This window comes from Lepidochelys olivacea (genome assembly GCF_965140295.1).
Source record: "Lepidochelys olivacea isolate rLepOli2 genome assembly, chromosome: 14".
NCBI classification, from domain to species: Eukaryota; Metazoa; Chordata; order Testudines; family Cheloniidae; genus Lepidochelys; species Lepidochelys olivacea.
Genome location: NC_140424.1, coordinates 11444878 through 11471335, shown reverse-complemented (window position 1 = coordinate 11471335; position 26458 = coordinate 11444878).

Below are 26458 nucleotides of genomic sequence, written 5' to 3'. Positions count from 1 at the left end.
CCGGATGACAGCACCCTTTAGACACACAAGGTTGTCCCAGGTACACTACTGTACCAGAAAGAAGCATTATGTCAATAAGGCAGGTTCCACCATTACAATAAATGACCGAGCACCTGGCCCAGTGCTTAGTGGAGATCAGGGCACAGAGGAGAGCAAGCTGCCCCAGGCTCAGTTCAGAGAAGGTTGGGGGGTGATGGTGGGCTGGGAGATGTCCCACCCAGGTTCTGGCTGCATTATGTCTGCCCCCATGATTGAGGATGTGCTCAGAATTTAAAGGTCCAGTTGGACTAAAATCTCCTTAGCAGTAGCAAATAACTGCTTCTCACCAGGGCAGCATTCTTCCATCTATGTTGTGGCCTTTCATGGGGCCACATCATATGTCTATTACTAGGTTGGAACTGCTGCAGAAAGCGGCTGCCCACCAGGTGCTAGGAAGCTCATGACATATTGGAAGCTCATGACATCTGTGCTCTTTATTGGTTGCCTATTAGCTTCTGGGTTGAATTAAAAGATGGTGGCTTTAACCTTATCAAGCCCTAACTAGCTTGAGATCTGCCTCTTTCCCTGTGCTGTTTTGCCGTCTGTGATGGGGTGGTATACAAACCCCACTCTGGACAAGAAAGAGTTAAGGAGCAGCTCAGAGCTAAGCTAGCTCCACCCTGCCACACCTGCAAGACGTGCACAGGCTGGAGGAGAAGCTTAAAAGGGGAGCGGAGCAGCTCACTTGTTGGCAGATCAGGGAAGAAAACAGACCTTCAACTCCTGAGGAAAGGCAGGAGACAACTGTGGCCTGAAGGCCCCTCCCTGAGTAGTAAAGAACCTGTGCTTGTGGACCATGGAAGGAAGATAGTGATTTTCTTCACCTCTCTTTTAGCTCTATAAGTTTCCATGCCAATGAACATGTATGGTGGGACTTCAGTATTGGTCTCATTCTCAGCGGTTACTTTTAGGCCAATGCTGGGCACTTCTGAAAATCCCGCCCATAATTTTCACCTGTATTGTGCTTCCTTTTCAGGTCAGTCTTGTCCCCAACATTTTAAAAGTTGGCCACTTGTAGGTTTAGGAGTAATAGCTTTCTGTGGCAAAAAAAGATGCTTGATATTTATTATGGGCCACCTTCTGCTACTGTTATCATGGGAAGGCTTCCCAGTGAAGTCAGTCAGAGGGTTGTACAAATATAAAAGCAGGATAGATGGCCCAGTGTTGTTTGTTATCGTATTGATCCTTAACTCAAACCCAAAGGGTGAGGGCGCAGGGGTTGGGGGTGGGAGGGGGGAAGGCATTTTCCACAGTGGTTATATGAGAATTATTCAAGTTTGAATTTATAAAATCTTAAGATCAACAGAGGCAGCAGGATGGAATGAATAAATCATAGGCCACCAGCTTATAGAGCTGCCAGGAACAGTTTGCCAAAAATGTGAAAAGCACTATCATAGATCTAATCTTCTTACTTTTTAGAAACCTATAACCCCATAACCTGACAACCTTCTAACCTTCACGGGGAATCAGTCCTGAATAATTCCTCATATCTGTCTGAACAAGTTTCACTCAGACTATTGTGTCCGTGTGTGTGGAATAGTGAGGAGGCATTGAGGTGGGGCGGGGGGGGGGCGGGAGGAATGTTGTTGTTTTGCTAAGGAGCTTTTTCTGCTGGGCTGCTATATACCCTGCTCCTTGCTTGCCCCCCATAAGGACCAAGCTCTCTGCTCTGGGGACTATTCCATCCCAATTCCTTTTAGGCATAGAGTGCTCCAACAAGCGCAAAGAAGGGTCAGAGCTGTGGCCCCAGGCCTTTATACACCCGGGAGTGTCTCCCACAATAAAAGGTAGGAACGTAGGAATTGCCAGAGTAGTTCAGACTGGAGGGACTCCAGCTACTCTATTATCCTGTCTCTGACAGAGGCCAGTACCTCATGCATCAAGGGCTGTTAAGAATCCTGCAACAACTAGAAGTGAGAACATCTGTGCCCCTGATTCGGTCCCATCCTGACCTCTAATTAAGATTGGCTTAAACCCTGAAGCATGAAGGTTTAATATTCCTAAATAACTCTGGATAGTCTTGTTATCCATATAAATGGCCAAGTGTGTGTGTGTGTTCCTTTCTTCTCTCCCAGGACCATGCACTGGGACCCTCTCTTGTTTGCTACTGTATGCTAGCAGTGCTGTAGTCTATGTTAAACACGCTGGTGTGTGTCTCTCAGGCCAGTTTCAGCGGGTGTGTTCACATCACAAAACCTGCATTGCAATTGGTAGTGACTGTCCTCCTAAGGCCAGACTTTTACTTGCATGTCACATGCAAAACTACTATGTACAAACATCATGGAGCATCTTGTACTGAAGTCAGGGGTAGAGTACAGCAGTTTGGTTGGCACTCTCAGCAGCGAGGTCGGTGACTGGAGGTGTAAATTATTCTCTTATCCAGAGCTTGGCCTTTCTGGGCAGGCTTGGAGCAGGGTAAAGTGGGGAATCTTGTGTCACCACTACGTATGAGGTCCGTAGAATTATTATGTGTATTAGAGTCCCCAACTAATATCAGGTCCCCTGAAATGTCCGAGGCACTGTATATGCGCACAGAAAGAGACAGCCTCTTCGTTGAAGACAGACAAAGGGTGGGAGGGGAAACAGATGGATAGAAGTTGAAGTGGTTGGCCCAGGCGGTAGAGGAACAGGCCAGTGATAAAGCCAGCAGTAGAACTCAGCTCTCCTGACTCTCAGTCCAGTGCCCTGTCCACTGGACCTTTTCGGTAATGCCTCTCCCAGCATCAATCACAAGCACTACGTACACTGTAAAAGACCCGTTTAAAAACAGGGGGAAATGAAAATAATTGCTCACACTGTTTAAAAACAGCCATGGAAAAATGGGCCCAATTCACCCGTACACTCCAGCTGCTTTGTGCTACGTCGGTGATGCAAAGCAGCTGTAAACTAGATAATTAAGCCACATTTATAGATGCTTCGCATATCCAGAGGGATGTAAAGCAGCCAGGGTGAACCTGACCCTTTGCCCCCACCAATGAAATTGTAAGTAGAACTTACTCTTTCAAGAACTACAGTACCTCCACTATCTCCTCCCTCAGGAAAGCAGACAGCATATATAGTACTGAAGATATAAAGTACTATAAAAATAGTTCAAATGTTTCACCATGTTGCCATTTGCAAATTCACAGTGGCAATGGATATAAAACTTAGATCCTTCTCCAAAATCAAAGAGTTCTACTATCTGAGCTAAAAGAGAATCTCCAGTAGCTGCCATCCATAAAGGGCATATGACATACTACTGAGCAATTCTGATTCCAAACACTAAAGGACACACATAAGCACAGGCTAGTTCATTACCACACCACATCAGAATTGTTTCTCAGAAGAAGCACAGAGTGATTAATGTGCAGTCCACAGATATTGCAGCTTGCTAACTATTTAAGTTGCTTTCAAATAGTGTGTGACACATATATAATTTTCCAGCTAGCCCCAGTGCTGCTAAATTATAGATTATTTCTAGTTAATTCAAAGTGTTCTCACTTCAAAAGTGTGGCAATGCCACAGGCCAACCTGCAGGGATTGTAATGTCAAATGAGAAAATTACTTCGTTATAACCACGATCATGAGGGTGGGCACTCAGTTGGTCTCTACCCCCTGAATGCTATTGTATTAGCTTTGATGGACACTTCTCTTTGACTCCTAGTCCCTATAAGCAAGACTACACGCGTGAACTTCTGCCATTATATTTCACTAGACATATGCAAATAATTTCTTCATTTTAAAATCAGGTTTTTTTTCATAGGTAGTGCTGATAAAGGGGCATGTTTTGCAGAAAGGTGACCTTCCTTTCCTGGAGGTAATTCAATCGCGGGCCTAAACTGGAGTAGCTGCAACACTAATGATCAGTTTGCGCTTGCTAACGCTACAGTGAGGTTAAATAACTTTCCCAAATTCACATAGCAAGTCAGTAGCACAACCCACAATAACATTTGGGTGGTCTGATTCCCATACAGGTAACCGGAACTGCAAATAATCAGGCTTCGGACCTCAATCCGTTTGCTGGGTGGAAAAATTCAGGCACAAATCTTGCAGGCATACATTGCGGCCATAAGCAATTCGGACAGACCAGTCTACCTGAAAATATAAGAAGCCTTATGACCTAATGATAAATAAGAGACAGGGGAGTCAAGACACAAGATTTCTATTCTGGGCTGTACTATTGACTTGTCATATGACCTCGGGCAAGTTATTTGCCTCTCCATGCCTCAGTTTCTTCATCCGCTAAAGGGATTATAAAATATGCGTCTATCTCACAGACAAGTTCGAGACTTAGTTACTCTGTTTTGCATTCCCTGGATAAAAAGTGCCATGTAAATGCAAACTATTTGTGTATCTCAGTCCTGCAGCCAAACTTTTCACTTGCCTAGTGGGAACAGAGTTTCATTCTTTCTTAACAGGGACTCTGTGTTAGTCGATGAAATTCCCTCCACAAGGTAGGAAATTCCCTCCAGGACAGGTGAAATTTTAGGAGTCCAGGACTGTGTGTATGAGTGTAGAGGTGACTATCTCCTGTACAATTTATCACTGATCCATCTAGCACCAGGATTATTTCCAATTCTGAATTAAAAACTCTCTGAGCCGTAAAAACAGATGGCTTTTTTTTTGCAATGAATTTTCTCCCTTCTTCTCTTAAAATATGGAATTTACTCTCAAAATGCCCTGAGATGCAAGTCGGCCAGCAGTCAGTCCTGCAGTAGGGGCAGGCTTCTATCTTGTGACAATGTAAGGCAAGAACTGAGACCTTCAAACCCTTGGAAAGAGGAAGATTCCAAACTTTCCAGAGGGGTCTGGGGCACGGGTGCTACAATCTCCCAAGATAACAGACCGTAAAATCCTGACATTATTTGTGTAGGGAAAAGCTATTTTAAATAATTGTCAGAGGTCCAGAAAAAATGAACAAAGAGAGCACAGCCCAGTGGTTGGAATACTTGAGTATGATTAAGGGGACCTGGAGTCTGTTTCCACCGTTGCTACAGGCCCATTGTATGGTCTTAGAGAAGTCGTACCTCACCATGCCTCCGTTTCCATTTCTACCCTTTTGCTGCTTTGGCTATTTAGACTATAAACTATTCAGGGCAGGGGTTTTCTCTTACTATGTGTTTCTACATCACCTATCACAGTGGAGTCCTGACCTCAACAGGGACCCGTGATCCTGTAATACAAATGATAATTTATTTCTCCTTCCAAATCCTATACACCTGGATTCCTGGTACTAAAGGAGGCTGGGTTTAGAGGTGGAGGCATAAAAGAAATAGTCCCAATCATATTTTTAAGGCAACTTTTCTGTAAACTGTGTTCCGAATGCCTGATATTGTGGTGACGTATAAAGGTTTTATTAGCATCATCGGCGTATCTCAGTTATTTCTTTGTCGCCATCCCAAGTTCATGCTGATGAGATCGTTATTTCACACCGTCATTCATGCTCTCTTTGCTTGGCATATCCATGGATGTCTGTATATAAACTGTAGATGAGTCTATGGTAGCCATGTTCCATAAAATGGCCCCAAACTACTCTGACATTTCATAAGTGATTACAAAAATTCTGCCCCATGCCGACAGATTTGTGAACCCTAATGAAATTGGCAGTGTTTCTCGAGCTACTTACATGGTGAAGAGATTCATTTCATGCCATGAAACTTTTGCCCAGCTTTCCGAAGCACAATAGCCTCTGTTTGCTAGCTACTGGCACAGTTCATTTAATTTGTTATCTCGGCACGTCATTTGGAAGATTGAAATCCTTCTCCTGCCGTCATCCCCAGTGATTTCTCCACTTTAATTAATTGAAAGCCTGCTGGCCCATTAGAGAAGTGGGTAATGACCTCTAGATTCAAGTCACATTTGGCTAACACAGCTATTCTATAACATTTGCCAGACAAAGCATGAAGTAGGAGTGCCCTTAATCATAATGAAAACTGCACTCATCCCAAACAAATTTTATTAAAGCAGGAAATTAGATTTCAACAGTTAAAAAAAAAAGGGGGGGGGGACACAGAAACTACCCCTGAACTTGCAGCTTCCTGTTTTCAAAAGACTCAATGTTTCACAAAGATCAATTTTTATTATTAGCTGCATTAAAATAGAACCTAGAGACCTCAACTGAGATTGGAGCCCTTTGATCCAGGCACAGTACAAACACCTAGTCAGAGACAGCACCTGTCGCCAACAGTTTATAATGTAAATAGGTTAATCAAGGGTGGGATGGGGATAGAGGCCCAGAGAGGTAAAGTTACTTGACAAAGGTCACACTGCACATGAGTGGCATAGCCAAGAATAAAACTCCAGTCTCACGACTCCCAGCCCAAGGCTCTGTCTACTAGACAACGCTGCCTGCTTAAATTAAATATTTGTTTATTGGTAACAATGCTGGTTGCCTAATCCAATAAAAGGGAGATCAGTTAAAGAATCTCATGAGTCTGGAATCTATCACTTCATTGGCCAGTCCCCTGCTCCCATAAAAGTTGATGCAAATGTTGCCATTAACTTTCTACAGGGCAGGAGTGGACAACAAATTGGAAAGTACAAGACCAGTGGGCAAGTGTGGGCTGTCCTCTACCCCTTGGTGTCAATACCACTAGATTCATTTTGCTGAAATTATAAACACTTCTTTAAAAGAAGTGGAAAAACACTGGGTGAAATCTTTGCCCCACTGAAGACAATGGTAAAACCACTGGGGTGAAGATTACATCCGTTATGGTTTTAAGTTTGATTGATTGGTTTGGTTTAGTAGCTTTAGTAATTTACTCCACAAATTATCCAGTGTATTTCAACGGGACTGCCCAAAAAAGTAAGTTACTATTCAATGGGTGTAAAGGTGTGAGAATCTGGCCCCACATATGCATAATGGAAAGTTAGCTTTTCAGAGAGTGATTGCATTTGAATTCTCTGTTTCTTACAGATGAATGCAAAGCTATATTCAGAACTCAGTCAAAGTCATTCCTTAATCAATTCAGTTTTATAATGCCAAATAACTCACAATAATTATAATTAGGTCTCAGGTACTGTCTATTGATGAAGGCTCACAGTGAGTGCAAACTGTAAAATGAATAATCAAGGCTAGCTACATGGGGACTATTTTTTTATTATATTATATAAAGTTTTATTGTCTTGCTTAATTAACAAGTAAATCAGCTGCTCAAAAAGCCATCTCCAATAGGTGCTGAGCACCACCTTCAACTCAGTGGGGTGTTGAGGGTGCTCAGCTCTTCATGAGGAAGTGCTTGGGATTGTGTAGGATCTGGCTCACAAGTAGCGCTGGGCAGGAAATGGTTTTTCCCATCTCAAATCAAGACAAAAAGTCAAAATCTCAAAAAATTATGCAACCCAACAATCCATTTTTTTTTCAATTCCAGTCAATTGAAACACTGCATTTTGATTTCTACCTTTTGTATTTTTGATTTTTTGTCAATCATTAGTTCAAATTTAGAAACAAATAGTCTTTTCAAGACAAAAAATGGAATTTGTCTTTCAGAAAATATGGAAATGGAAGTTCTGACATTTTTTAAACCTTTTTTCCACATTTTTTTCCAAAATGAGAAATGAATTGAAATCAACCCTTCCCTATGAACAGTTTTGATTCTGACAAATTGTATTTTTCTGATGAAAATACCTGTAGTCAAAAAATTCCTAAACAGCTGTATTCATATACCCAATTACAGATGCTGTGTTGATGCAAAATTTTTGTACAGTTATACAAGCTGTACAAACTATACAGCTTGGATCAAATAACACATCCAAATGGCTTTGGACCAAGCTGAGGGATTGCCCCTCCACCATGCATGCCATACAGCCACAGCTGTGGTCAGCAGAAATGCTTGAGCTCGATCCCTATAGTTATAAGAGAGAGGGGTTTGCTGGCAGGGCATTCTCTGTGAGGACTCTGGGCCTTATTTTCTCCCTTGTTCCAAAATAGGCTGCATTTTGTGACTTTCCAGACACACTGCAAAAGATGTCTGTTTGAGAGGGTTTTTAGAGGGGGTTATATCATAGAATCATAGATGTATGCTTCCCAAGGATGAAGGGGGTGGCTAGCTGGTCAGCCAAATTCCTGGGGAATTGATTATTTCAGTGCTGCTCAAATTTAATGGCCTGACATTTTTCGCCAATTTTTAATTAAAATAAATAAATAAAAGGACATAGGAGGAAAAGGCGAGTGGTCTTTTCTCTGCTTGAGCTCTGAGTTAGACACTGACTAGCATCCCCCTGTGCAAATAGTTTTGGGGCACACCATTTGACACAATTGGCAGTAGAGATGGTTGGAACATTTTTTAAACATTTATTCATCGATAGGGCTGTGTTGTTGAAACATATCCCTTTAAACAAAGTTTTTGATGGCAAGAATTCTGAGGTCTCGGGTGCACTCTCCAGTCACAGACAGAGAGACAGACAGACAGACTGAAAACTTGATTTAATCATCTGAAAATGGATATTTGGACACAATTCAATTCCTCAGACATTCAACAAATTTCATTTTCACCTCAATGCAGAACAAAACAAATTTTGAAACCTCAAAAGTGGTTGTGAAATGGAATTGTCATTCTCCAGCCAGCTCTGATTGGCAGTCTCTATTCAAAGGAGATAATGCTGAATTGGGGGGATTGAAGTCAGGAGGCTGGTGCATTGGCAGAATTCTGTGGTAAATTTTGCTCTGTCGCCTGCTTGTTATTGTCAGCATTCTGCTCACTCCCCAGTTTCATTTATTAAATAAAGGAATGAGTAGTTTTGCCAGATGGGTTTTTGCGTGAGAAGATCCTCTTCTAGCACTGCTATCCTTTATTGGTAATAATCCAGGCGTAAAATGTTGCCTACAGACAGGTTTGAAATAATAATTCTATAAGGCTTATAAATCAAGCTATAAAAATAAGAGACAAGTGCCTCACCATAATAAAATATAAAGAAAAAACACCCTAGGAATCGTAATTAAATTGTGTGGCAATAATAGACTTAGAAGGCCATGTTGTTCAAGCCTGGGTACAATTCTCTAGGTGTACGTTTTGGTGTGGACAACATCCAGCATCTAAGACTCTCATCCTGCAAAGATTCATACGTGTGCTTAACCATATGTAAGAGTCTTTCTATGTGACTACAGTGGGTCAGCTCATACTCCAGAAGGCTGGGAACTACCCAGCGTGCATAAAGCTGAGCATGTGTATAGTCTTTGCAGGGTTGCGGCCATTAGCTTTTACTTGCACAAAAGCAAAAAAGGAAGAAAAGAAACCTATGCAAACTGTGCATGTAAAAACTTAGATAATACCTCAATTCATACATCTGGAGACCTGACTGAGCTCTTTTTAAACATATGGTCTAGAATGTAAATCTCCAGTAAACCTCACAAAGTTATTTATATTTTCTCCATAGAATTAATTTTCAGAAACATAATAAAAATTCCTATTCTGCAGGTTAGTTCTGGATAGTCGTGTGATTGGGGAACATGCCAACAGAGATGATTTGCTGGTCCATATTTTCCCCACAACACAGGGTTGCCTACTCGCAAGAACTCACCCTCCCATACCTTTCTGGAATTAGCCCTTTAAATTTGGCAGAGCCAAACTACTGCTGCCTAAGGTGGCCATTTTGTAATTGACTGTTGTTGCTAGCTGCAGGTTCCACTCTTCTAGCTTGTAAGTATCTTTAACTTCTATTACAATTCTTCCTAGCTTTCCCTTTTTTAAAAAAAACAATCTTGTCAGCATGGTATGTTTTCAAAAGTGAGAAGTCTGATTTTGCTTAAAAGGCCATTCCAAAGCTCAGTGTTTGTTTGTATCAACAAGCAATAGAGAAGACCTGGTATGCTCAGAGGAGGTTTGTGTAACAATATAAGTTTTGCTCAACGTATTCATAATGAGCAGAGTCACTTTTGTTTGTTGTCAGGAATACAGGCTGTTTATCTCTGACCACTCTGAAGTTAATGATGGAAGTACTATATATGGTCTACCTTGTTAGAAATTGAGGATGGTTTCATTTGAGTTGTGATCAAAACATATACTCTGCTCATCCTTCCTTTCACAAAAGCAGGAGGAGGAATACATGCTGGATTGTGGTGCTCTGTGGTGCATATGGTAAGCTGATATTTATAGGGCCCAATCCTACTGGTATTCCACACAAGCAACTTGTATTGACTTCATTGGGGGTTTTGTGCTCAGAGGCTCTGGAGCATTTGACCCTAACAATGTAGGTAACCACTATTTTTTTCCTTTTTGTAAAACTATTTAGTTATGTATGTATTTATAATTCTTCCTCTTTTATTTTCCCATCATTCTCCTTTGTAGGCATTAGGGAGGTTTCTGGGTATTTTCCCCACTTTTGTTACATTTCATTTCAGTTTATTTGTACAGCACTTAAACACTAGTTCAATAAAATTTTTCATTTAAACCCATTGGACAGGGATAAACCTTTCTGGACTTGATTCTGCCTTCACTTTGTTGTAAATGAGTAGTAATTCCATTGAAGTCAGTGGAGTGACACTGTGGTGTGAGACCAGTATGAGTCATCGTGTTTAAATATGGACAGGAAATGTCCCTGTAAATTTGGATTTTAAGAAAAAAAAATTTATATCAGATTGAGGGTATAATTAAGAGGATTTGGTTGACCTTCCCCCCCCCCCCAAAAAAAATAGATCAGGCTGGAGATTGTAACCTTTGTTTGAATGACAACTGAGGCTACAATGGTGAATATTTATATAGAAAATCTGAATTATTCATGTACTTTTCAAGATAGCAGAGTTTAACCTAGTAGCTTCTTGTCTATTTGTTACACTGTAAAATAGAGGGTGATACAGTAGCTGATTTTAGACAATTCCTGTTTGACATAAAGAGTGCAGTATATATGGGGAGAGCAGCTTTATGTCTGAGTTTGTATCTGGAACAGGTGCAAAGGCTAACAAATGCAAGCTGTTCTGAATAAAGAACATTCAAGTGCGTATAAATCACTGATCTAACTTTATTATGATACGATGGTGAATTATGTTGGTTTTGCCTCTGCAATTAGATGGTGCAACAGATGGTGAAGATTTACAAAAATTGTAACATTCTTGGCAAAGCGAGTTTAACAAATTTGTAGCTAAGTAGTCTCAAAACGGATGAGAATATTTGCGCACAGAGACAAAATAGGTGATTTCTTTTTTGGTGCTTGTCCAGTTCCACTTTAAAAGCCGAACTTGAGGTATTTACCTAAAGAGTGGTACTCTTAGATTACACCAGTATTTTCCATTCATACGTGCACTGCTTTGGTGGAAACTGGCATGGTAAAAGAACGAGTACGCCTGTTTCCAAAGGGGACATGCACAGCTGAGAGGAGTTTTATGTGTGAGCATGTGGTGTGTTAGGAATATGAGGGAGAGCAAGCAGCTGGTAGCATGATAAGTTTCTGTATTACTTATAAAGCCAATCTGCATCTAAAGAGAGGTGAAAAAGAGAAACTAGTCTATACATAGCCCATTCATATTTTCTCATTCTACTAATTTATTACTGTTTACAGTAACACTTTATAATACAGTGACTGTAATTACACTGTAGTTACATTGCAGTTACAGTGGAATTACACTGGTTTTGCTTTTCAGTACATAACTGATATAGCTGAAAAGTTAACTACATAACTAAATAACTCCAAAGGAGTTATTCATAATACTTACACTATTAAAATCCAACTGCATTGTACTTACACTATAATTATGTTCTGTCATGTAGTGAACTTTCCAGTCCTGGGAATCAGTGATAATTATAGGAATCAAGAAGCATAACCATAGTGTAATTTCACAGTAATTGCTATGTAACCATGGTATAATTACAGCAAGTTGTATTATAAAGCATGACCAAATCTATACTTACTAGTACTATAATTGTACTGCTGTCTTCAAAGCATTTGTGTGACCTCTCAATCTGTAGAATCCCACTTTCCATCCACTGTGAACAGACATACTGCAAAATCATTAGGAAAGGTTTTTGAGGGAGAGCCCTTCACCACATTCAGAGCAGTGAGTTTGAGTAGGTCACATGCTCCCTGTAACCAGCCACTTACTCAGATTACACTAGAGGAATTGAGTTAAACTATAACATTTCTCATTGCCTCAGAACTAGTCACTTTCCCCTGTGCCCGCTATGAATTGTGTCTGTGGCTTGTTTCCTTTGAATTCTGGCAGTAAGACTCATGAGGGGTTGGGAGGAACCCGAAGGTAAAACAGATTTTTGTGTGTCTCTCTTCCAATTCCTCGTTGTCAAGAAGAAAGAGAAATAGACATTTTTACAGTGTTTTTCTCTCGGCTCCTGCATGCAAAACAGCTTTGTCAGCTTCACGAGGTGGTACAATCCATGCCTGCCTAGCTGTCAATAATCGGCCACTCCCTTGAGGCTAAAATGTGTAAAATCTTAGGACTAGATTCAGAAAAGGATTTAGGTGCCTAAATCCCAGAACTGGGCCCCACTGGCATTCCCAAACCCTGATCAGCTGGCACGGAGTCCTGTAGGCACCTAAACTCATCCCACGCCTACGTTTTGCAGTACAAATTCCCTAGGTGGAATTGCTTGTTTCCACCTTTGGACATGCACTGTGCAGCCTCACTCTAGGTCTCCTGATGCCGAAGCCCCAGAGCAATGTGCGAGCTGGAGAAAGATGATTCCTTTGTGAATCTACCCCTTCATGACTAAGGGATAGATTGACAAAAGGATTTAGGCGCCTAACTGCCACTTCAGTAGCATTATTATTAGAATGGGTGATAATTATATTTATGGAGTGAAGCGATTAAGGCAGTCTCGTTATTGTGATCGCTGATACAATGAAATGTTCCTTATGGATAAAGTTTCTCATTTTCTCTGCGATCACTACAAGGGCAGAGTGAAGATAGTTGGATGTCTGCTTTGTGAACTGCAACCTTAGCTTGCATTTCATGGTTTTCTAATTTAAAAAAACAAAACAAAACAAAAAAATCCACCTGTAACATTCCTGGAGGGTAACACTCACTCCGACCACTGATCTGTCTCTGCAGCCGTAACATTAAATGTGTTTTTTGTGGGGGACGTGCACACATTTTGAAGACGTGTGGGTATCCAAGCAACTCAGACATTTCAGTCCTTGCCCTTCCCTAAGAGCCAGGCAAAATGCCTCTTGAGGATTTCTATGTAACTTTCTCATCAAGAAGAACAAGAGTACTTGTGGCACCTTAGAGACTAACAAATTTATTTGAGCATAAGCTTTCATGAGCTACAGCTCACTTCATTGGATGCATGTAGTGGAAAATACAGTGGGGAGATTTATATACATAGAGAACATGAAACAGTGGGTGTTACCATACACACTGTAATGAGAGTGATCAGGTAAGGTGAGCTATTACCAGCAGGAGAGCGGGGGGGAGAGGGGAGACCTTTTGTCATGATAATCAAGGTGGGCCATTTCCAGCAGTTGACAAGAACTAAAACTTCTCCAACGCATCATCAAGGATCTACAACCCATCCTGAAGGATGACCCATCACTCTCACAGATCTTGGGAGACAGGCCAGTCCTTGCTTACAGACAGCCCCCCAACCTGAAGCAAATACTCACCAGCAACCACAAAACAGAACCACTAACCCAGGAACCTATCCTTGCAACAAAGCCCGTTGCCAACTGTGTCCACATATCTATTCAGGGGACACCATCATAGAGCCTAATCACATCAGCCACACTATCAGAGGCTCGTTCACCTGCACATCTACCAATGTGACATATGCCATCATGTGCCAGCAATGCCCCTCTGCCATGTACATTGGCCAAACTGGACAGTCTCTACGTAAAAGAATAAATGGACACAAATCAGACGTCAAGAATTATAACATTCAAAAATCAGTCAGAGAACACTTCAATCTCTTTGGTCACTCGGTTGCAGACCTAAAAGTGGCAGTTCTTCAACAAAGAAACTTCAAAAACAGACTCCAATGAGAGACTGCTGAATTGGAATTAATTTGCAAACTGGATACAATTAACTTAGGCTTGAATAGAGACTGGGAGTGGATGGGTCATTACACAAAGTAAAACTATTTCCCCAAGTTTATTTCCCCCCCACCCCACTGTTCCTCAGACGTTCTTGTTAATTGCTGGAAATGGCCCACCTTGATTATCACTACAAAAAGTTTTTTCCCCCTCGCTCTCCTGCTGGTAATAGCTCACCTTACCTGATCACTCTCCTTACAGTGTGTATGGTAACACCCACTGTTTCATGTTCTCTGTGTATATAGATCTCCCCACTGTATTTTCCACTACATGCATCCGATGAAGTGAACTGTAGCTCACGAAAGCTTATGCTCAAATAAATTTGTTAGCCTCTAAGGTGCCGCAAGTCCTCCTTTTCTTTTTGTGGATACAGACTAACACGGCTGCTACTCTGAAATTTCTCCTCAAGCATAAACTTTTGCCAGCACTGCTACTGAGACAAGAGTGACATGAAGTTTTCTATAGCATCAATCTAGCTACAGAATTGGCATCACTGCATCACTGGCACCAGTTTTCAGGTCTCTGATGTTCTCTTTAATAGATTTTTCCATCTGCTATTCTGTCCTTTTATTGGTGTATAACTATATTACCTTATGTAACTGTCTAGTGAATCAGCGTGCAAAGGGTCTCCAGCCACAGTCTGACAGTATAATTGAGTTAGAAAACTGCCATTTTCAATCTCAAATATCCTTTCTTGTTTATTTCACACAATAAACTCCAGTGAAATGGTGCTGCTATCAAACTGCAAAATGCGCCGATATCAAAGGAGCAGTCTGTCTGAAAGCGGGAAATATCCAAAGTACATATGTAGTGTCCGTAGTGGAAAACGAATAGATTACGCAATCGGACGCAGACTTGGTTGGACCAGGGAGAGTGTGTGTGTGTGTTTATTTTAGAGCTCTGCTACTTGCTTTACGTGAGTGGGAGAGACACATCCATTACTGCTGCAGTACTGGTTGACTGCTCCAGGGATAACAACCCAAGAGATATTTTCAAATGAAATCCCTTTAGGTCAGATCCTGTCATCCTTACTCTATAGGTAGTGCTATTGCAAGTAATGTCCTTATGTGAATAAGGGGAAGCCGAGCCTAAACAAGGTGTTCCCATATTGATAAACAGTGATGAGCACTTTCCAAAGCTATTCAGAGGTTTGTTTTTAACATTGCTTATGCTGCGGGTAAGTCTCCTTGATATGATCTACGTTTGCTTTTAACGCTGGTGAGGCAGGTAGGGTGAGTATTTGTCTTCTTAACTTGATCTGAATGTGTCCCCAGTTAGAGAGACTACAATCATTTCAGGCTTTAAAAATAAACCCAACATTTTCTATGTAAAAGTTCATCTTACATATTTTTTTTTATTTTAAACTTTCAAAATATATTGCTCCTTTACAGCTGATCTCTCTATGCTCAGTCTACAGAAAATTCAGCTGATTGCATCGTTACGTGTGCTTCAAAGGAAGAACAAAAAGCAACAAGTCTTTCTTTTATTTGTTGCAAGAATAACTTGAGTTGAGTTTTACAGTAGTTGGCCTTACAGCAGAAAGTTTCTAAAGTTCAGACTCCATTACCTGGATATAATATGATCCAGGGGAATCTTTTTTTAGAGAAAACCTGCTGTCCAGATTCCCCTTTTTGTGCTTTTATTACTATCTTGCTGTGTAAGGTTTTTCTTAACAAAGTAGCATATTTTCCCCTAGCTAATATAGATAATAATACTTGTCATACTCATAGGTACATATGTAATAAGGAATGCACTCCAAATACAAAGTCATACAGAGTTCAACTATTTACCCATGTCATGCCCTGAACAAATGTACAGCTGAATTATCTCAGACTGTGTATTTTAGTTCATTTTAGATCTCCCAGAAATGTTCAGTACAAGAATTAATTTGTGCTTCTATTTGGACTGAGAAAAATTGAATCTACAAACTGCAGTTATCCATATTAACAAATAGTGACATTTCCTTGTGATAAAATCATTTTAGAAGAAGCTGATCAAGCTATTCACCTGCAAAAGTTGATTGGTCCAAATTTATTCCTATAGTAGGCTGAGTGAAACCACTAGAATTACACCAGGCATTAAGTTGGCCCATTTTTTCCAGCTTGACACCTGTGAGCAGCTGACTTAAAGGGGTTACAGAGGGAAATAGCCCTCTTGCTACTTTCCCAGGACGGTTAAGAGAATCATCGGGTAAGAAATGGATGCTATGTTGCTTATACAAAGGTCTTGTGATTCTCTCTCACGCGCCATCCTCAGATAGGAGGGTACAGAGAGACAAGAGATTTCTAGTTCTTCGTTCATAACTGTGTATGTAATTGTCTGGGTAACTGGTAGAATTCTGAACTTAAACGTTCTCTCTTCTTCTTCTTTTTTTCTTTTTTTTTTTTAATTAGGACTGATAGGCTTTAATTTTCCCTAATGTGACTCTACAACAAATGTAAGTTGCATGAGAATGAGTTTGTTAAAATAGTGGAAATTGCTACTTTTAATCCAATGGAACTTCATTTACTGCTGCATATGAGATCAGAAGATACATTTCCTCACATCATGGCAAGACCTCCCATTTTGGACTCCCATTTACCAACAAGGGCTCAGTTACTGATTTTGAGTTTAAAAAAAGTTCCTGTCTTCATGATTTTTAAATTAACAATCATAATTATCTGTGTTGTATTTTTTTTCAGCACTGTAAACAAACTTTAATCCTTAATTTGTGTGGTATTTACTGGATAGGGAGGGTGTTGGGGAGATAAAGGGGGATGTGCAGCCTGGTTATACCCCAAATGCCGCGAAGGAAGGCTGAGCCCTGTAAATGAAGCAGGTCCTGCTCCCCTGTGTCAGAGCAAGTACTCCCATTTGGCCAAGAGGGTATGGTAGCACCTGGGGCTATGAATGGGCAGTGAGACAGAGTCAGTCAGGAGACAGGAGGAGGTCTCTAGGGCCAAGCTGCAGAGACCAGAAAGCTCTCTGCAGGCCCTCCCTGGAAAGAGGGAGGAATGTAAGGTTGGAACAAGGTTGAAGGTAGGAGAGCAGCAAGAGGGCTGGCTGACATCCCCAAACCAGAGAGCCAGTGTCGGAGAGGGCTGAAGACAGGCAGAGCAGCAGAGGGAGTAGTCTGCTGACTCTAAACTAGAGCCAAAGGCCAGAAAGGGCTGAAAGCAAGGCAGCAGTGGAGTAACTTACCCACTGACACCTCAGAGAGCTGGACCTAGAGGAACCAAGGGAAGGCCAAGGGAAGTGATAGATGGTTCCCTGGCAAGGATACTCCCAGCAGAGGGGCTGTGGGGGTTCTTGCTGGGAACCGCAGCTTGCACTCCAGTTGGAAGGCCTGGGGTGATTGTCCTGATACAAGGACAGGAGAGGGCTGCGCTGGAGAGCTGGGGTGTGATGAAGGATGCCGGGCTATGCCAGGGCCTGGTGAGAGAGGTCAGGCTGTAAGTTACATGTATTATGTGGACTATGCTGGGGGGAATTCTGGGTATGGCTGTGGGACTTTTGTTACTATTTATGTGCATGGGACACTTTTTTTTTTTTTTTAATAAAACAGCCACCACACAAGGGCCATTTGCACTAAGACTGACCTGGGGGACTCTGAAAGAGGAAAGTGAGGCAGGTGCATCTGTCATGCTGAGGCCTACTGCAGGGGAGCGCTCCAGGTGGAGTCACTCTATGATAGACCTTGGTCAGCCAGTTGCAAATTAGAGCAGCCTCAGGACTGCCCTAACCAGCACTGGGAACTGAATAGTTCCCTGGATTCTGAAAAGGTATGGGCAGGTGGAATGCATGTCACTTCCACTCTGTTGCTGTGCTGGGCTCTGGAATGGTGCATGGATGAATAAAGGCCAGAGAACCATCAGCACTCATTTAAGTGCCTGGAAGTTGAAGGCACTGAGTAACTGTAGCTGGAAAAGCTAGATATAAAGTAGGACAATACTGTCTGATTATTCACATAACAGGAAAGGAATAAACCTGATGTAAATGGGTAAATATCTTGAAATGAACTCCTCAGGAGGGATAAACTAATAAAAATGTCCAGGCCAAGAAGGAACACTTAGGAATGTTGTGGCTGAAATGTTAGCCATGCTTTAAAAGCCTGGAATGTTTCAAACTACATTTAGACTAAACTGTCTGAGATATGATATGAGAACGCAACTCCCATCTACCTCACAAATTAAGTCCACGCTCTGAAATATACAGAGTATTTAGTTTTGGCGTTGGGTCTTGTTAGGTCAATAATTGGATAATATCTTCATATCTTTCTTCATGTTTCAGAATAATTATGTGTATAAGCATAAATATTAATATCCATTCAATATGTCTGCAGTCCCTAGGTGTGAATAGCAATATCTAGTTACATGAGCCAGGGTATTCCTTAAGTGTCTTTGGATAATCTTTAACTAAGTGTATTAAGATTCAAGTGTGCACATGCAGGTGGGTATTCTGTGAAGGCACTAAAGGATTTTGTAAGTTACTGGCAGAAGCTTTTCTATAGAGGGAGCAATCAGTCAGAATGTATGAGTATTAGCATAAAGGAGGAAAAACAAAAAGGGCTTTGTAGCAACAAAAACCTTCATGCATTCATATGTGGATGCCAGGGAAGTAGAATTAGTTATAGGAAATGCATTTATTAGTGATGACACACACAACCTTAAAAATGCCCTCTCCCCAACCCCCCCTCTCCCAATTTCATACCTCAGGTATTCGTTTAAAAGCAGGACAGGCATCTCCCAGGATATAAGAGTTCCCAGGGGGAATGAAGCCTAGGGTAGGCTCTCGTGCAGGGGAGACATGGAGGCACTCCAATCAGAAGCCTATGGCCTAGTAGGGGAACCCAATTGTAGACAAACTAGGATGAAACGTCTGTGTCTGTTCATTCCTCTCCCAGCAAAGAATTAACACATTACATCAAAACCTTTATGATGGCTGGGAGATACCACAATAGTGTGGTACTGGCTCCTCTGTTTGTTTACATATGCTAAATAAAGAAATACACTGACGTAATTAATAGAAATACTGTGTGTTTTGTCTGTCTCTGTCTCTGTCTCTCTCTCTCTCTCTGCTTATTGAAGCTCCGCTTCCTGCATGCTGTCTTACGATGGCTGAAAACACATGAAGAATAGCATGAAACAAGCCACTTTATAACCTCGCTTTACAGACTATGAAAACATTGTCTGAACGACAGCAGGAAACCTGCCTGAACCAAGTGAACTTCTAACATCTTCACTTGCACTCTTTGCTCAAGTGAGTTAACTCTTGGGACAGCAGAGAGCTGTACGTGACTAAGTAATAACTACAGGACGCGCAAAACGAAGGCTATCCTGACCTTCAGTGTGGGAATGCAATAGCCAACTCTAGTTACCCATTTTCCTACCCTACTGAAGTCATGCATGACAATGCGGCTGATGCACCTTTAAGACAGATACATTCATGTGTCTTTTATGTGTATTCCTTCTTGGAAGAAATTTAAAATACAAGAAAGAAAAGACTCCTATGCTTAACACATTACAATTTTCTGTAGGTGGCAGAAGAGAGAGAATATTTTAAGGCAAAATGAATATGGTTCAGAGAATGTCAAGAGATCAGAATGTTTTTTATTCTTTTCCCTTCCTCAAGAATAAGCTAAGAACAAGAGTTTTCTGAATCAGAATCAAGGCATATTACCAGAACTACGTGAATTATTAATTGTGAATAATAGTCAAGTAATTTAGCCTTTTTTTCTGTTCACAGACAGCATTGGATTTTTTCTGCTAATCTTTTTGCTTTTTGTTAATATCAAATGAACAAGTCTGTGAGAACAAATTTCAATCTATAGTGTGTTAGTAAGTTTCTTTCTTTGCCTATTTGCTACTTATGTGTTATCAGGTAGGATTTCTAACCTAGGTCACATGATATTGTCTCTATTACCTGACTGGATGACTGAAACTTTTTAAACAAGAGAATAATAGACAGTTAGTAGCAAACGTCACTTTTGTTCCCTCAGGAATATTCTTGTTTGCATGAGAATATATACTCACAAGACTAGCCGCTTCCCAACCATTTGTGCAAATAAAAACATGTTCATTTGAATATTCATGAACAAGAAGGGGCATAAACATGGTTGAACCAAAGAGGTGTTCAGAATTCATGTGAATGTTTGTAAACACTGTTTTGCAGAATTTTTCCAGTCTGTATACTAATTCAACACAGACTCGCAAAACAGCTGGAATGCTGATGGGGGGAAAAAACCTTCATCAGCAATAAAATTACGTGTATGTTAATCTTATTGAGTAGAGAGAGCAACATCAGTAGCAAGCCCAATTCAATCTGTATCTTTGACAATAAAATATCTGAGGATGTTACACTTAGCTTCTTAGGACCTTTCCCATGTTATTCAGTTCCCTCCCTTCACTGTCCATCCAGGTATTTCCTTTCTTCGTTTTCCTGTTTCTGTTCTGCACCTTTTGAGTTTTGCAACCAATGAAAACTGGTCTTGGGAAAGGGAGAGGAGAGCAGTCACTGGCGGATGCGGGGGTGACCCCTCCCCTTCCAGAGGCTCTATCCATTCATTGGCCAGGTGTGGGAGGAAGGGGGCTGATTGGTCTCTCGATATCCCTTTCTTTAATGGCAACACTAGTCCAGGCTGTGTGGAGGCTTTCACTGCTGTTTCAGCAGTCTTGTCCCCATTCTCTAACTATAGTTTCAGAGCTGTGTTTTGGAGACACTGTGGGTCTGACCAAACACCTGGAATGGGGTCAGGAACGAATATTTTCTCCCTATTGGGGCTACACCAGCATAAGTTTTTTGTTTTTGTTTTTGTTTGTTTGTTTTTTTTTGGTGGGAGGGGGGTTCTCCTTTCTCACAGCATCCTGGAGGTACAGCTAGGTTAAACAGGAATAGGGTTTAGTAATTCATGGTAGTACTTGGTGCAGATTTTAGTTCATTGAAACTTGCACCCAGTGCGGCTAGAAGGGATGGTTCCCAGAAGTACAAGGCCACCTGGGTTTTACTGATGGGCCTTGTGCTCGTGAGATGGGGAGAGGCCTTGTGTCCTTATGGGCCAAGGTCCTCCCAATTTTAGTGGCGGGGAGATTTCTGAGTCCTATGCGTAGACTGAGGAGACTCTATTCAGAGTTATGGGTTATATGGTAGGAGCCTTGAATGCCACACTGGTACCACTTAAAATGTTTGTGTCAGGTTGATAAAATATTTTTTAATTTCAACTTTAAAAATATATATATTATATTTTAATAGATGATAGAAATAAAGAAATTGAAATGAAAAGCTGTTTCGAAATGAAATCCAGAAATATTTCATTTTGAAAATGTTAATGGGACGTTTTGCATTGTTTGAGCTTTTTCTCCAGTTTTCTTCTGAAACAAAATTCCCGCAAAATCCACACGATTTTGCAAAGCATTTTGATTTTGACTATCCATTGTCATTGTGAATGGCTATGAATTGGTTCTGTGAATGACAACGGACAGTCATTGGGCCAGGGAAAGAGAGTAAGAATGACTTGATTGCCTGGTAGGTAGGGCCTCACCTGGGATGTGGGGAGACCCAAGTTCAAGTCCCTGCTCCAGCGGATGTTTAGTTATTTACGCAAAGTTGAACAGCTTCAAGAGGAGAGATTGAGAAATATATTTCGGTAAATCAGTGGACCAGTGAATGTAGTTTACCAGAATGCTCCATAGCCCAGTGGTCAGGGATACTTTCCTGCTTCATGGGACACCTCTATTAAAATCCCTTCTCCATCAGGCATAGGGGACAACTGAACCTGGATCTACCGTGTCCCAGCTGAGTGTTCTACCTAGTGGACTAAAGCATATAAGAGAGCTCCCATTGCCACCCTCACCACTGTGTCCTCCTGCAGACGGTTTGGGAACTATCTCCTTGGCAGTCTGGAAAAATGTCTGGAAGTGTAAGGCAAAAGTTTTTGGTCAAAAAATAAACATTTCATTTTGACATTACCAAAATGATGATTTTTTTTCAGTTCAGTCTATACTGTTTGGCAAATTTGACAGACATTTGTTAATAGTTTCAGGTGACCCACAATACCTTCTTCTTCCCCCCCCACTCCCCCCCCCTTTTTTTTTTTGAATCAGCTCTTTGTCTGAAAAATTGCACCCAACCCAGCTCTAATGCAATGCTGGGAATGCTCTACCTTGTGTACCTTAAGTCTCCTCCTGAGAAATAATATGCCAGCTGTGCTGCTCTGCTGGAGTTCCCAAACATTGTGACAACAAGGAATTTAGTGGCAGCTTGCAAGAATCCCCAGGGTCAGACATAATTTATCAGAGACGGCCAGAATGTCTTGAACCAAAGCCTGTTATAAAACCTAGATTCCAGATTAAATATAAAGGCATCCTTCGTCACTTCCATCTTAAAGTTACTTCTTTCAATAACTCTTGCAGAAAGCAGTTTAATACTAGCACGGCAGGCACTGCTAATATTATACACACTTTGAAGTGGGTTATTTAGTTAAACTGGGATTCCAGATCAAAAATTGCTATTTACATATGCCATGCCAGCTTTTGTTGACAGCCCTGAAAGATTAGATGTATATGATCTGAGTCGAGTAATCTAAATGCAATAGTTTTGAAGGCAGTTCTGGAGGAGGCTATTACAAGAGAGTAAAAAAAAGTATGTATCCATATTCCTACTATCCATAGTGTATTTCCAGATGCCCAAATGATCTCAGCTAGCAAAAATGGAACTCATTTGCTGAGGTTTCCCATTTGGTGAACGTGCTTAACCAGGCACTTGAGACTTTAGTTTCCATTTTTACAATGAAAATCAGTTGGAATAATGCAAAACTGTTCTTGTCTCCTTTCTGGGGGCTTCTAATTCTTCGCTGACATCAGGTTGTTTAGCTGTCTTCACCATATATTTCAGGCTGTGAACTGAAGTTCTTAAATTCTTGCAGAAGAAATAGTATCTGAAGGAATCAAGATTTTATGAATATTGTATGTAAGGCAGGGAATCTTTCACAGTTACCCACATTACATGTGCCAGATCCTCACTTTTAGGATGGTGTTAGTGCTGTTTGCATTTCTTGCCTCTCCTATATCTTTGGGCTGACCTAATATCGCCTCTGAGAAATGTGGTCCCGAAAACAATGATATTTTTCTTCAAAGGATTCTACAAACAGGAACTGATTAATAATTACACAAGATGGAAGACATGAGGCACAGGGCTGGATCCTCAGCAAGTCTGGAGTCAATGAATGCTGATTTTTAGACGAGCTGAGGATCCTGGAATATGACCTTGATGATGCAGTCCTTATTCACAGCGTGTTCTTAATGAAGTGGTCATCAGGGAGCTTTGTGTAAGTAGAGTAGACCGGATCTGCCCCTGATTTTGGCCAAGGACACCGAAGGTATTGGTTACAGAGTTAGAACTTGGGTATGAGGCTCTTGGCACTGGCCTCCAGTCACCTGAACATACCTTAGTCTCTAGCTGTAGACAATCTTTGGTAACTTCCCCTTTTATCCGCTACAGAAGCATCTAACAATTTTGCTGCTACTACACGTAAAACTACTGTATTCTATTTCTTTCAGCCAATCTGAAGATCAACTTTCTGGTACCACCACAAAAGACAGAGCAGGTACGTGGCTCAAGGGTGGGCATGCTGTTACTCTTGTATTTTCTGATTTTTAAAGAAAATACATAAAGTACCACTTTCTTCCTCCATGCGATTTCAAATACAGTGAAATACGGTGGGCCTGATTCTTCTTTCAGCTACAGCAGTGTGAACTGGAGGTAATTACATTAAAGTTAATGGAGCTATACTACTGTAAAGCTGTTGCCAGTGAGAATTAGCTCAGTCTCTCCCAAAACTTAAAATAAATGACTAAGTCAAATTCATAAAATCCATAGTAGGGCTAGGCAGTTAAATACCCTGATGTCCACAGGTGCTGATCATCTGAAGGACCTTTGGACTTAAGTGAGAAACATAAGTTCCCAGCACCTGTGAAAAATCAGATACTTGGTTCTTAGATTTTAGGTAACTGCATTTGAATATTTTTGGGGTGGAGTATTCAAAGGGATCTAGGGAGGTAAGTGTCCAACTCCCATTGAAAGCCAGATGAAGTTCAACACCTAATTCCCTTGAGCCCCTTCGAAAATCCTGGCCTGTATGTCTTAGTTTTATTTTAGGTTCATGAAATCATATGCTCACTAAGACAGGTGCTAGGTGTAACAGAGTGAAATCTCCAGGAGGTAATATTTGTGTGTGTGTGCATACAGGGTTGTGTGTGTGTGTGTGTATGTATGTATATGTGTGTGTGTATACATATATACACGTATGTATGTATAAATTGGAGTAGTGGGAAGATGGATGGTACCTGATTGTCTCTTAATCCCCTGTAGACTGTACACTCGTATCTTCCAAAAATGCACCTTCATAACCCAATCCGTGTGCATTGTGCATCCTGGATTCTTTGGGAAATAAAAATTATTTCCCCATCCCACCTCAAGAATGAAGACTGGAGAGATGACTGACATGCCAGGAAGCAAAGCTAGAGTTACTGTTTACATAGCTTACTACAGGGATTGAAACAAAAGGTGCACACATATTTGGGGGCTTTTAAGTAGTGCTAGATGAATGGCTCAATGATGGAATCTGATTATGGTCTGTATATTAAAGAGGTTAATTGCAGTTCAGAAATAATGCATATTTTATATGAACAAGGTTCATATTTGTTCATTTAAATGTTTAGAAAGTCTTACTCTTAGCACAGTTATCTTGCATGCAAAGAAGCAGACTGTGGAAAAGAGACGTTGAGACAAATGGAGCTCTTTGTTACACTAGTAATAAACCTGGCCTCACTAAGGATTGAGGGGAAAAATAGAATTCATTTTGCCCAAAATGTATTGGCATGCTAAATCACGTCATATGTGGATGCCCAGAAAGCTAAAGCTGGTTGCCAGTATGTACACTGCCAGATATTGTGCAGACTGCTTTCCAGGTTGCCCTGAAACTGGCCTGCTATAAAACTGATCTAAGATGAGGAGGAGTGCTATATCCAGATACTACTTTCCTTATCATCGGCCTTCTTGGTCTTCTCGCAAATGGCTTAGTGTTATATCACAGTGTTATGGGAAGTTGGTTTAGCGTGACACAAAGGATGTGCCACAGAATGTTGATCTCTAAAGTTTCATTGAGATAATGGAGGTTTATAAGTCTGGGGCTTTCAAAAAGGCCTAAGGAAGCAAGCTACCCAACTCCCAATGCTGGGCATCTAAATGTCTCCACCGTAAGTGCTACTATGGCACTGCTACACCAACGGAAGGGGGTTTCCCATCAAATTAACTTAATCCACCTCTCTAAACGACTGTCATTAGGTCATCAGAAGATTTTCTCCATTGACCTCGCTGCATCTACACTTGGGAGTTGGTTGACCTAACTATGTCACACAGGGCATATCATTTTTCACAGTCTTGAGTGATGTAGCCTCGTCGACCTACATTTTTAGGGGTATACCAGGCCTTAAACTCCTTTAGGTCCTCTTGAAAGTCCCAGTCTAAAAGTATATGCCTCTTCTTAACATGCCTTTAGTCAGGCTGAAAGCATATTTGTCTTCATGTTGCTTAGGGTGACTGTTGGATCAACCAAATAAATGTGTGAAAATTCTTGTTTATTGGAACCTAACTATATAACGTGGCTATTGTGTTTTTAATAGTTAACATAAAATGCAATGTTTGTTCTGCTATTTTCTGAAGGGGATCTGTTGCAGGAGGATTGTCCATTTGATTAAATGAACACCTATTTTAAATGTTAATTTTCAGTAGCTGCTATTGACCGGAGAGCACAACAGCTGGTGTGGTGCTTTCTGACTATATCCTTGCCACCACTATTACACAGGCTGCTGTAAATACTTGAAAAACACACCAGCTCAGCAAAGATATCAGCACAACTCCTGTTCACTGGACTAATATCAGATAGCTCCTGTGGAATGGCTTACTAAGCAAGTTTATTGGGGCTGAAAAGATGTGAATAATAAGAGGAATCATTTAATGGCATGCCTAGAGGGCTGGGATGAGCTACAATGGATCTTTACATTCCACTAACATTAGGCTTGAGGGAGGAGATCAATGAGCTGTTAGTACTAAAAAGGGCACGGACGCAAGTGAACCTTTCCAGTGGGTGTTTTTGTAGACCGTCAAAGATGCTACTAATGAGCACTTTGTGTTATAGTCATCTGTTTCTCCCCTGCAAATTTTGCAAAGCAAAACAGTTACATGTTTGTATTGGGTCTTATGTTATAATACTTAGTCCTGCCATGAATGCAGGGGACTGGAGTAGATGATCTCTCAAGGTCCCTGCCAGTCCTATGATTCTATGATAAAAAGGGTCACTTTTTATAAATGAATAATATCTTGCTCTTGTATAGCACTTTTTATTGGTAGATTTCAAAGTGCTTTATTACGGAGGTCAGGATCATTATCCCCAGTTTAGAGATGGGGAAACTGAGGCACAGAGGTTAAA